Source organism: Corvus brachyrhynchos, unplaced genomic scaffold (genome assembly GCF_000691975.1).
Source record: "Corvus brachyrhynchos isolate BGI_N302 unplaced genomic scaffold, ASM69197v1 scaffold25, whole genome shotgun sequence".
NCBI lineage: Eukaryota > Metazoa > Chordata > Aves > Passeriformes > Corvidae > Corvus > Corvus brachyrhynchos.
In genome coordinates, this window is record NW_008238313.1 from 34,691 (window position 1) to 37,714 (window position 3,024).

Consider the following 3,024-nt stretch of genomic DNA (forward strand, 5'->3'; position numbering starts at 1 on the left):
ATTCCTGCATAACCTTGTAACCACACATGGAGATCAGATGTGTGCAAGGGGACAAGCAGAGCCAAAGCAATATTTAATTTCTCTTTCACAGCCTTTATCCTCATTCACAGGTTTTTGGATCAGAGGCCCCACCCCTCCCTTGGGTACCCCTGGACAGTCTTTTCCATCTGGAGAAGTGGTGGATGTTTGAACATGAAAGGATGAGGCTCCACAAGAAAGGTGGAAAGGTACTCTCCCAACAGTGTTAATAATATACACTATAGTGAAAAGGACAGGAATTGACTCTTTGATCCATCACGTGTGAAAAGGGTCCCTGAGTCTGGACAAGATATATGGAATTCACACGAAACTGGAAACCTGAAGTTCCAGCTGACTGACAACACAGAATTATGTTCTTTAATTTTTTAATCTGTTTATGTAAATTAATTTTGCAAGTGAAGTGCTTACACAACATGTTGTTACTTTATGGTGTTCCATTATATAATATGTTGATACTTTATAGCTTGTCCAATCAACTGGGAGAATTCAAACTGCAGCAGTAAAACTGCTGGATTTCCTAGTGTCATGATCAGTGAAGGACCCTTTGGATTGGGGAATTTTAATCTTAGATTTCAGTCTGATTTTTGCCCCCATGATGGGTAAGGGCCTTGAATTTCACAACTCCCCCAGAAAAAGGAGAAAGTACTTGGACTAGGAAAACAGTTCTTGTAGCTCAATAACCCCACCCTACATTGATGCTGGCACATGAATGGTTCACTTAAATGGACACATTGCTCCTTAAGTCCCCAAAACCCTGGGAGGATTTTCCATGGGGTTTAACATAAGCCAAGAGGAAGGTAATTGGCATTATATGTGTGATGGATTGACCATGGACGGACACCAAGTGCCCACCAAAGCTGCTCCATCACTCCCCCCTCACTTGGGCAGGGAAGAGAAAATATAAGAAAAGCTCATGGCTCAGGATAAGGACAGAGAAAGCTCACCAATTACTGTCATGGACAAAGCAGACTTGATTTGGAAAAATTAGGTTAATTTATTACCAATCAAATCAGAGTAGGGTAACAAGAAGTAAAAAAAATCCTAAAAACACCTTCCCCTCACCCCTCCCTCCTTCCCAGGCTTAACTTTATTCCCACTTCTCCACCTCTTTCCCTCCAGTGGTGCAATGAGACAGGAATGGGGGTTACAGTCAGTTCACCACATAGTTTCTGCTGCTGCTTCCTTCTTAGGGAGAGGAGCCCTTGCCCTGCTCCAGTGTGGGAGGGACAGCCCTCTGCGGACTTCTCCAGTGTGAGTCCTTCCCATGGGCTGTGGCTCTTCACAAACTGCTCCTCTGTGTGTCCCTTCCATCGGGACAGTCCCTCAGGAGCAGACTGCTCCAGCCTGGGTCCCCCACAGGGTCACAGGTCCTGCCAACAAACCTTCTCCAGCATGGGCTCCTCTCTCCACAGGTCCAAAGGTCCCTGCCAGGACCCTGCTCCATCATGGGCTTTCCACGGGGTCACAGACTCCTTTGGGCATCCACCTGCTCCGGCGTGGGCCCCTCCAGGGCCTGCAGGTGGGTCTCTGCTGCCATGTGGATCTCCACAGGCTGTGGGTGCGTCTCTGCTACCCCTGGGCACCCCTGGGCTGCAGGGGAATCCCTGCTCCAGCACTTGGAGCACTTCCTTCTGCACTGCCCTGAGAGGCCTCAGGGCTCACACACCCTCCCTCCTCTATGGCTGCAATTACCTCTACACAAGAACTTTTTTTCCTCCTTAAATACATTATCCCTGAGGTGTTACTGCCATCACTGGTGGACTCTGCCTTGGCCAATGGCAGGTCCATCCTGGAGCCATCTGGCTTTGGCTCTCTTGGACATGGGGAAAGCTTCTGTCAGCTTCTCACAGAGGCTGCCCCTGTAATCTCCCGACTACCAAAACCTTACCACAAAAACCCGATACAAACCAAATAAAATGGACAAAATGCCACGAATGGGACATATAGTTGGGTAAGTGATGACAGAAGCTGGACAACCCACCTGCCTTTGTGTGAAGTGAAAAAGGGAAAGTGAAAAGACAATCCTTAGGAATGTTAACATGATGTCCCTTATGGAGAAAAAGGCCTTTGGAAGCACAGTTATGGAGAAGAATAAAGAGAAATAATGATGGTTCTTGGAGACACCCTTGGACAGGAACTGGAGAAATAATGATGGTTCTTGGAGACACCCTTGGACAGGAACTGGAGCAGGCTGTGTGTTAGAATCCATGCTCAGTGCACAGATCATCTTTTCCTGAAATCTCAGCTGGGGGTACAATTTAACTGGACAAGCAGAGGCATCAGCAAATTCCAGGGTGCTGCCCAGAGCTGGTTTGGGAGGGCAGTGACAGGTCATGAGCATCTGGACACAAAGCACAAGGAAGAAAATTGCCCAAAACAGATGAGAACTAAGGTGGGGCTCTCCTGAGGCATCTCAAGCACTGGAGTGGCATCCATGGCACCCAGCTGAGGGGCTGCTGAGTGCTTGTGAGTCCCTCTCAGTCACCTCTGGAGGGTGATGGGGACAAGGGAACATCCCTGAGGGGTGGGGAAAGGCAAATACTGCATCCCTGAATATCTGGTGCAGGCATGGAGAAGCCACAGCCCCTCTTGCTCCCCAGGTATCACCCAAGCCCTCCCAGGCACGTTCCTGGGGTGCGAAGGAGCAGATGGTGGCGGGGAGCAGCTGGGCTGGGCCCTGGGGTTGGTCTGCTGGCAGCCTGAAGGGGCAGCCCGGGGATGCAGGAGAGCAAAGCTGTCCCGCCTGTCTCCCGTCCCACGGGACCCTGCACGCCGGCCCCGAGCCAGCGCCGTGGCCCCTGTGATGCCATGAAGATTTTTTGCCTTTTCTTTTATACGCCTGTTATACCCTTTTACAACTTCTGTATTCCTAGTGCTTTTTGCCTACGTTCTTGGACTTGTTTGTCAAGCTAAGAGACTAAACATTTTAGAAGCTTTGTAGCTGGGGATCAGTGTGCCCCAGAGCCCAAGGTCCTCTCCAGAACA